The 9,435-nt window shown below is 43.2% G+C and overlaps 1 protein-coding gene across 2 annotated transcripts in view; it reads right to left on the bottom strand.

Annotated features, from left to right (window-relative positions):
- MBP (myelin basic protein) overlaps window positions 1-8,202 on the bottom strand; it is a 112,582-nt gene extending 104,380 nt beyond the window's left edge. The window contains exon 1 of one of the 2 annotated variants that reach the window (XM_034063474.1): window positions 7,997-8,202. The gene's annotated coding sequence lies outside the window, so the exon portion shown is untranslated. Of the gene's footprint in view, window positions 1-7,831; window positions 7,892-7,996 lie in introns of those variants that run through there. The other variant, XM_034063475.1, reaches the window with a different exon arrangement.
- Between the last annotated feature and the right edge of the window lie 1,233 nt (window positions 8,203-9,435).

The following is a 9,435-nucleotide window of genomic DNA, read 5'->3' on the forward strand; positions in this document are numbered from 1 at the left end:
TGTTTTCTTCCTTTGAACTAAGCAATGTAGAGATGAAAATGTCTGGAATCAAATTGCTGACCATTTCACTAAAGAGCCAAACTAAGATGGGATCACTGACCACCACCCTAAGATGGGTAACCTGACAGTGAATCTTAGTACTGTAGAGGATTATGGGTTTTGCTCCTATTTTAGCTCTCTAGAATGGTGTGAGCTGTCAAAACACTACAAATGCAACACAACGGTCAGGAAGCTTCCTATCATAATGATTCTTTACGGATAAAGCTTTGAGTGATGTCAATCTCCATAGTTACCGCTTTGCTTTGTCTTACCAGTATTTTATTACATAGAGTGTATCTACTGAAAACATCGGTCAGTTATTTCCTTTGGTTTGGTTTCAGCCAACTGTAACAGGTTGTTTCTGGACACAAAGCTGTGCAGCTGTCATTCACACAAAAAAAACAATGCACAAATGCATCTTAATTCCTTCTGTACCTTTATAACACTCAAAGGGACAAGTGTATGATTTTATTGCAATCACTGAAAGCTCTGCCTGTGTTAGCTGTTCAGATTATATTCCACACTACTTTTTATCTAGATAATTAACAAGGTTTGACAAGAGAGTTTAACTGAAGGACTGATTTTGGTTTAGAAACAGAAGAAGGACGCTGACATGTGGGAAATAATGATGGAGAAAGGTAAGTGAAAAGCATTACAACACATTACACAACATTATAAAGCAATGTTTTGATATTAACCATCAGACGTTGTGGATTTAACTGCGATCCCAGAAGCTGATGAATCTCTTCCGAGACGAGCTGAGAGTCTAGGTTATTCAAGGAAATTGTCAAGAAATCCAGGAACTCTTCCTGAGAATGGGTACTCTGGAAAGCCAACAGAAGTTCTAAATGTATCTATTATTAAATATATTAGTCAGAAGAAAATAGCTGTGAACTAGCACTCAGGTTTAAGATTTTAAGGCATAGGGATGTCACTGGGATCTGTAGAGTTCCTGCATTAAAAAAAAAAAAAAAACAAAAAACCAAACCAAACCCACAAAACGAAAGTCTAGGCTGTATCTTCACAAAGACACTAACCCAGCCTATACAAAGCCTGAGGAATGAGCAAGATTTGGTCAATTGTAGTGGATAAGGTGAAAAAGATACTGTTAGGCTGGTGAGAAAGAAGATTTGAGGAGGCAGCAAAAGACTATCTCTACCACTTAATGCACCCAACCAGTATCACTAACCTGAAGCCACTCTACATTACTTCAGTTTGTCTGTCTGAAATCTATCAAGGAAAACTAGGAATGTGAATACATGGAAAACACAATCTTACTGTGACATTTTTATTAGTGAAATACCTTAGATGAACCTACCTCATGGTTGGCTTCTTACAACCATACCACACTTTGGTAATACCATGCCCAGCTGCCAGGAGATCCCTAGACACAACAGAAGAAACAGCTTCTACACTGCAGATACATATAACTACACTGCTTACACACCATTCTCTGAAACACCTTTGGATACCCAGAATATGCAGGTACCTTCTAAAACTGGAAAATAGCATGGCCTAATTTACAACAAAAAACTCCCCCAAAAAAACCTGGAAGGGCACTGACAACTACAGAACAACCATCTTTCAGGGGTTTTGAATCTCTGGAGGACAAATATTCCCCTTGAGATGACACAGTGATGTTGCACTGCACAAGTCCTCGATCAAACGTAATCCATTACACATAACCATTATTTCTCATGAGCTTGCAATGCATTCACAAGACCACAATCAAGAAAACACTAAAAAATGCAGCCAGGTGTGATGAACATATCAATATCTTTAATAACAACATTCCTTGTCCTGTATTCTTGAAAAATCTCTTTCAGAAAGTCAAGGATTAGAAGCAAACATTAAGATGAGGTGCAAAGGTTGTAAAAGATACATAATTTTTCTCCAGAACAGCTTTATTTATGTCTATCAGTACATACTGCTAAGCTGCTTTTTTTCAAGTGTCTGAATTCCAAAGATAGCTATAGCCTGTCCAACTGCATTGTTTCACCTGAATTTTGTGACTCATAGGAAGTAGGGTAAGAACCAACATATTTTCACTTGTAATCCAGAGATTTCAACTCTTTAGCAAAAGCCAAAGATAATGCACCAGGTAAACACATAAAAAAACATTACTTGCTTGAATTAATTTCAGGAATGTATCTTGGTATGTATTTGCTTTGATTTTCCTTTCCCTCTCACTTCCAAACCATAATATATGCTAGATTCACTCAGCTCTTAACTTCATTAATCTTGAAAGGCTAGAATTTAAACATTCCCAAATGTTCAAGCTTTCCCAAAAGCTTAAGAAACTAAGTATTAAGAATTGCAATTATACACTAAGAAACTTTCTAAGTATCGGAACAAAAAAAAGCAAAAAAAAGTAAGATGTAAAAACCATCTTCCCTTCCAATGTGCAAAACCAAACTTAGCAGAGCTGATACATCGAGCAAAAACTGTTGAAAATTATACAATTATTAATGTAAAAATCAATATTGCACCTTAAGTCACAGTCTATTAAAAAAGATAAAGTCTGATTTCATCAATCTTTTCAGATCTATTATTTTGCTTGTTTCTCCCCTTTGAAGGACCTTACAAAAGCTTGGGGAAAAAAAAAAAAGAAAGCAATAGTGAAGTAAAGATTTAGAAAACTAACTTCCCTACTGAGTTATTTCAAAATCTCTTCAGGACAGAAGAAAAAAACATGGCTGGAAATTTCCATGTTATTTCTTGGTTTTCTCTCACGTGCCCTTTGCGTGGGCTTTCCTGGGACATGTCCAACATTAACAGCTATTCCAAGCAACAGAGCTGGGATTTCACAGTTACTGCAACTGATGCAAGAAGCCTCATAGGAATTATCTCACTTTATATTAACCAATTATTTTTAACTGAGCATTTTAAGGCACATAAAGCATTTTTTCCAAATATGAGAAATCCAGAATGTTAAAATCTAAACAACATTGTCAGGAACTGTTTAAGTATCTACTACTTAGAAATTCTTTAGCCACAAGACATTATTCATAATTGTTTCTGAATCCTTTAAAGGATATATCAGGAAGTTGTATGTCCAGCACTACGGAAAAGTTAACCCGGGATGACCAAGCTTTTACAGAAGGGTCAGTCTATGCAAACCTCTCAACTGAGAAGATGAGGTGTAGAAAACTGAGATGACGAGTGATATCTCCTGAACATCAAAGAAAATTTCTTCAAAAAAAAAGGCAACCCCTCCACCCTCCCCAGAAAAACAAAAAAACCCAAAAAAAATCCAAACAAGCAAAAACAAACCACACAACAAAAACAACCAAAAGCCAAATGCTGAAAACAGCTGGCAAAACATGAGTACAAGCTGTACTTCAGAGAAGTCAATAAAATCGTTAAGCATCTATATGACTTAACATCAAAGTTATTATTGCTATACCTAAAAGCCTATGTGACAAAAGGATCAAATCAGGATTATATTTGATATTTGTATGGTGATTAGATGGTAAGAGAGAGTAATTTCTTCATGTGCTATTAATACATGGAAATAACCAGAGAAACAAATACAGAAAAACCACAGTGATTTGAACAAACTGATTAAATAAAGAAAATCTAAACCTGAGTGTGACATAGGCTTTATTTAATGTCACTGAATATATAAGATTAGACACTATATTTGTCTTGCTAGGGGAGAGCCACCAATTAAATTTTATGCAACTCTTTCCAACCACAGCTAATTCGATGGTGCTTAACATACATTTATGAAACTCCTAGAGAACCAGATTTCAACTCTGTCATTTTAATTAATGACCTACTAGGCATCACCATACCATACTCCTTCAGCTCAAATGCAGCACTCACAAGTTGTCTCATCAGGGTGACAACAACCTGCCTGCAGAATGATTAGCACAGTGAGACTCAGAACTACAACTGAAGGTTACAGTAATACAGCTCTAACTTCCACAGAAGTCAGACACCGAAAATCAAAACTGGATCGGTCTCTTGGCGACCAACTTGTTTATTTTATATTGATTATCTAATTAAGTCCAAATTAAGCAGTTTGTGCTTAATTTCTGTGTGCCCCAGAAAACGGGTGTTAACACAAACAATATGCAGATAAAGTACTGGAGCCTAGTCTTACCTCTCTGAAACTCCAGTTCTACAAGTTATTTGAGTATCCAAGCTCTTAAAGTATGTATCCTTTTTCTGATTCTTCCTCCACTGGTTACTAATTTATTTATTAATATATATATTTAAATAAAGGCTTCAGAAATTATAGCATCCTGCTGATTTTTTCTTAAAAGCACCTGACAGTTCTGGACAACTGTAATGGCTTTTCCCTTTCCATCTTCAACACAGTGTTAAAAAAAAACCCCACAACATATGAACAAAAAAGAGAAGATCTGTTTTATAAAAGACTATGAGCCAGCTCTGTTCAAAACTGCAGCTGAAAGCTCCTGACCTACTGCTGCTCATCACTGGTACCCTTTATTTAAATAAGAGTCTTGTCACAGAAAGCATGGCCCACAGCTTCAACGTGACATCTTGCCTGAGAAGAAAAATTATTCAGGTAATTAAACACCACAGGACTGGGCACTTCACCAGTGATACAGAAGACTGTGCTATCCTTTAATCCATGACAGAGCTTACACTTCAAACCTGTATGCAAGACCAGAGCCCTAGACTGCAAACTTTCCAGCCTTCTGCCGCATTAAACACTGGTTATGCTCTCAGTACTTTAGCCAAAGAATGCTAGATTTCATTCACATTAGCCCATATACTGTGAGAACTGTCAAAAATTGTTATATTTTCATGTAAATTAGAACAATTTAGCTCTGATAAGTAAAAAAATGAACCAAACTGCCCAGCTTCTAAAACATAAGCACTCGTCTATTTCCACAACACTTCCTTTTGGCAGGTAAAAGGTTAACTTAAAATGGGTGGCATAGATCATTTTGAACACTTAACTTCTGCTACTTACATGGCAAGTTAATATGAGATGTAGATTTCAGTTTAATCTGCCTTCTCCAACAGTTTATAATCCAAGTGTTTCTTTAGTCATAACAATCCTGTAGCAAAGTAATTAGAGCCTAAACTATAATGATGTGCTCTATTTGATGGAATAAATAGCTGAAGTGGCTATTTAAACCATATGGGTAATTTACATCGAGTACTGAGTAGAAACATCACAAAAAAATAAACAGGAAGTTTGTGCATATGCAGCAGTACTAAGATTTAAGCATCAATTTTCAAAATCCTGTGTTTCTCCAGGCAACACCAAAAGAACACCAGCACTCCCCTAGGACAGGATGCTCTCTTGTCTCATCCTGCCATTACCATTCCATGTACCTTTATTTGTAATCCATCACACTCATCTCCAGCTCTCAGAACTGGAAAGAACTGGAAGCATGTCCCAGTTATGCTATGAATTCATAGGGCGACCAATGTCAAGTCTTGGCTGTTGCTGTGCCTTGAAAGCACTATAATCCTTCTCCATGTGTGCAGGATCTTTTGAGCCCATGATTTTCAGAATTCTGACAAGCTTGTCTTTAAAAAGGATTTTTAGGCCTTAGCTGGCTGGTATCATATGGGGGGAGCTGACTATAAGGAATAAAGCCCAACACAGGAAAGATTTTGTCGTGAAAATTTCCATAAACACACAAAATTAAGCAAATAAAAACATGAAACTATTTTTAGAGTAACATGCTGCAATTTCTATCATAGAATACAGGCCCTTTGGTAGGCCAAAATTTATCACTACAATAATGGCTAAATGACTATCTTTATTTTAGATGGATTATCTCAGAGCCTAATGCATGAACACAGCTTGGAAAATTAATATCCATTAATGCAACTTCTATGCACAGGCCTTTGCAAACTTAGAAACTGCCTTTTAACCATGTTATTAGTGATCAATAATGTCTGTAAAATACTCCATCGGGTCACTTGTTTGCTCAGAGGCCCGTTATCTTACTAGAAGTCTACATGGCTTCAAAAACTACTGTATAGGATCAAGCAAATAAAAAAATAAACCCCAAACTTGGTATCTTTCAAGCACGAAGGCAACACTTCTACCCAAGGGAATCCTTGAGCCCCAGCTGCCTGGAGACAGTGTTCTGGAGAAGCACCACTGCAAGCTTTCCCTGTCACGGTCATCTCCTGGCACATCCTCCTGGCTGCTTTTGGTGTATCATGGTACAGCACTTTTAATCTTCTCATAGGTGCTCTTCACAATAATTCAGAATGCATATAGGCAGAGACTATGTAAAAAACTAAAGTATACAATCCGAGATGGCTGAGCACTTTGACAGACTCATACCAGTTACCACTAACTGCTCTAAGACCATTTAAAGACCTTAGAGAACTATTTCCTACTCCACCACCAACAGTAACCAAATCATTAATACAAAACAAGTCTGTTTTCTTACTCTGTTATTATTTACCTTGACTGACAAGGAGCAAGCACTTAACCATCCTTCCAGACAGGTTACTTCAAGCCTTTACAGGCAATTGTCCCACAGTCTATCTCTTAACATTTCTGGGTCTGTGAACTAGCAGTACTCCATAGACACAAAATTATGCTTATTGTTTATCTCAGCATGTTAATCAGTAAGTATTACAGAAATAAACTAGTACAATACACATGCTGTCACTCCTGATCACCTGAGACTCAATTCTGGTCCCTCTGAAAAGAGGGAAAACTTCAGTTTCTCTACAAGAAAGCCTTTATATTCAGCTTCTTCATATTTATTTTAAATCAACATCACTCCAACCGTAGCATCTGATACACCGAAGGACAAATGCGATGCTCACAGGAAACACCACCATGACTGACCTACTTAAAACTACAAAAAAAACATGTTTACTTTCTTCCCAAGACAAACTGCGCAGTGATTCTCAGAAAGTCCCCAGAAGCACACAAAGAAACTGGACCTGCAGCCTTCCCCTTCACTGCAGCTCACCGCACACCGACTTATTTTAAACACCTGCCAAACCCTCCACGGAAACCGCACAGCCGGTGGGTGACAAGCACCAAAGGTACGGCAGCTTCAAACCAAACCAAGCCACTGACAGAGGAGAAAGTGGTAGTCCCAGCCGGGGACACGGGCAGGAGGAGGGGGGCGCTCAGCCAGCTCCCGCCGCACCTCACTCCTCACACTTCCCTTTCAGGAACTTCAAGGAAAACTCTTGGTAAGAGCCAGGGCAAGGGAAGGGCGACCAGCCGGTGGGATGGCGGCCGGGGCAGCACCTGTCCCTCTCCCCCAGCTGCCCGCCAGAGCCGTAAGACTAAAACGGAAGAAGAAGACGATGAAAAAGGAGAAGTCGGCCGTTTCTGGCTGAAGCCCCCGGCACGGCCATGTGAAGCCGGAAGCCCACGGTACCGACTTCGGGCCTCCGGCTGCCGGCCGGGGCGCGCCGGGCTTGTGCCACACGCACACCCTCCAGCCCCCCCCACGCCCGCCTAGTTATGTAACGAGCGGCACTGGCGCCCCTCAGCCCCCCGCAGCGGCGGCGAAGAGACCCGTCCCTGCCTTCCTCTCCGCTCCCCGCCGATGGCCTGCCCGCAGGTACCTGTCCCGCAGACGGAATCGCGGGGAAGAGGGAGCCCAAGGGCTACCTCCTGCCACCCTCCCACCCGTGCCACCTGCTCTAGGTGTCCCACAGCACTGTCAGCCCCCCGCCGAGCCCCCGCAGCTGCCCCGCCAAGGAGGAGAGACGCGGGGCACCCACGGAGAAGAGAAAGAAGAGAAGGCAAAGAGAAAGAAGTCGAAGCGCTTTCCGCCACCTCCCCCCCCCCCCGCCCTGGGTGAACCGCTCGCTGTACCGTCTCTTTCCCCGGAGCACAACAACAAACGCGGCGGAGCCCGGCGTGCGGAGCAGGAACGTCCCCCCAGGCAACCCTCCGGTCCCCCAGCCGAACCCTCTGCGCTCCCCGCCCCGAAACCGCATGTAACGAAAATAATAAACAAACAAGTAAATCACAACGCACCCGTCGTGTCCTCCTGGGCTGCGGCGCTCCGGCGGCCGCATGCAGCGGGGACAACCGAGGTGAAGGAGGGCAGCACCCCTCCCGTCCCGGCCACCCACCGGGAGGGGCAGGGATGGAGCCGGGAGGGCGGGAGAAACTACACGGCGCTCAGGAGCCACACAACCGCGTTTCCTCCGCCCGCCGGCGAGCGAGGCACTTCCCCCGCTTGGTGCCGGAGCTCTGCGGTTTGTTCCCTTGCTTCTGCCTGCCCCCAGCCCTCCCCTTCAAAGGACGGCGGCTACCGTCGCGGCGCTAGCCCCCGGTACCTGCGCAGGAGGTGCTCCCCGGCGGCTCCGGCACCGCCCGCCCGCCCGCCCGCAACCAGGAAGAAGCGGCGAGCTGGACGGGACCCCCCTGGGGTGAGGGGGGACGGGATCCCATTATCGTGCGCGGGGCGGGCACCGCTGTCCCACCAGGTGAAGAGGCGGGGGGATTGTCCCACTAGGAACTGAGTTCGCTACAGCGAGGCGGGTGCTGGCAACGTGCCTGCTGTCCCTGCCAAGCTGCTCGTCGCCCTCCCGGGCCTGCCTGCTGCGGGCCGGTAACTTGTGCCCGTGGTTCGGCCTAGTTTTAATAAACTTGACTTCGGGAGGGGAGGAACCAAAGCTACGTGCAAGTTTAGATTCAATTTCATGCGCCCGCAACAGAGAGCAGGGAACTTTGTACTCTGCCCGGTCCGAGTCACCGGGAACAACTCATCGATTCAACGGGAATGGCACCCCAATTAGATGGGGCTTCCTGCAGCTATGTGACTCGGTGAGACTGGAGCATGAAAGGCAGGCAAGCTTCTGCCACCTCTGTGGGATGAAGCTTCACAGCATGACCCCTGAGGGTGGGCTGTGTGGGGTTCAGAGGGAAGGGTTAGGTTTGGAAGAGACCCTAAAGTGCATCCAGTTCCAACTCCCTGCCAAGGGAGGTGGGCAGGGACACGTTCCACTAGACCAGGCTGCTCAAAGCACCATCAAACCTGGCCCTGAGCACATGGAGGGAAGGGAGGATCCACAACTTCTCTGGGCAACCTGTGCAGTATCTCATAGCCTCCCTCATTTGCAGGGCAGAGTTATTAAGTCAGTTACCCACTAGTTCCTCAATATGTAAATCTTTTTTTGGGTTGCTGTTCATCTTTGAAGATGGAGGAGGTTTTAGGAAAAATATTTTGTGTCAGGTTATAAACTCTGGTGTCTTACAGATAGTTATTTGGATAAATATTTCCATTGTATGAAAGAAACATCCTTCCAGTAGTTCCTTACAGTGCAAAGTGAGAAGTTTGCAGTGTTGGTCTCTATTACAGTACTGAAGACTACCATACAGTATTCTACACCCTGCAGATAAACCACTGGAGTGTGAGTTACAAAAGCTCACAGAAGGAAGGAAGGATTCCAGAGGAAAGGAATAGACAA

The sequence above is a fragment of the Melopsittacus undulatus genome, chromosome 1 (assembly GCF_012275295.1).
Source record: "Melopsittacus undulatus isolate bMelUnd1 chromosome 1, bMelUnd1.mat.Z, whole genome shotgun sequence".
NCBI lineage: Eukaryota > Metazoa > Chordata > Aves > Psittaciformes > Psittaculidae > Melopsittacus > Melopsittacus undulatus.